Source organism: Mirounga leonina, unplaced genomic scaffold, assembly GCF_011800145.1.
Source record: "Mirounga leonina isolate KUSES-001 unplaced genomic scaffold, KU_Mleo_1.0 Mir_166, whole genome shotgun sequence".
NCBI lineage: Eukaryota > Metazoa > Chordata > Mammalia > Carnivora > Phocidae > Mirounga > Mirounga leonina.
Window position 1 is genome coordinate 28,942,759 of NW_023270418.1, and position 416 is coordinate 28,943,174.

The following is a 416-nucleotide window of genomic DNA, read 5'->3' on the forward strand; positions in this document are numbered from 1 at the left end:
GGCTCTGGTTCGGCTCTGGTTCGGCTCTGGTTCGGCTCTGGTTCGGCCCTTCCCGGTGGCTGGAGGTGCGGACCGCGTCCTAGGACCACAGGAAATAGGAAGGATGCGGTGGGCCCAGCTGTTTTTACCATTTTGCATATGTGTGTTTTCTTACTCTTAAAAGTAGAGTTTGTTGTTAAAAAAGAAGAACAAGAAGAAGAAACTAAACTTTTTTAAAGAGTATAAAGTGAAAGAAAGGCACCCTTACAGGAGAACTCCAAGTCTGGTGTCTTTCTATAGTTTGCACACATAAACCTCTACACACGCACACACTCTCGCACACATATACACTCATTCAGTCACACGCACACACACATACACACTCATTATCTCGCTCGCACACATACACACTCATACACTCGCACACATATACACTC

General features: G+C 45.9%; 1 protein-coding gene across 2 annotated transcripts in view; it reads left to right on the forward strand.

Annotated features, from left to right (window-relative positions):
* The window catches only part of INCENP (inner centromere protein), a 26,724-nt gene that overhangs the window by 21,016 nt on the left and 5,292 nt on the right, over nucleotides 1-416 (forward strand). The gene's annotated exons all lie outside the window — the stretch shown is intronic.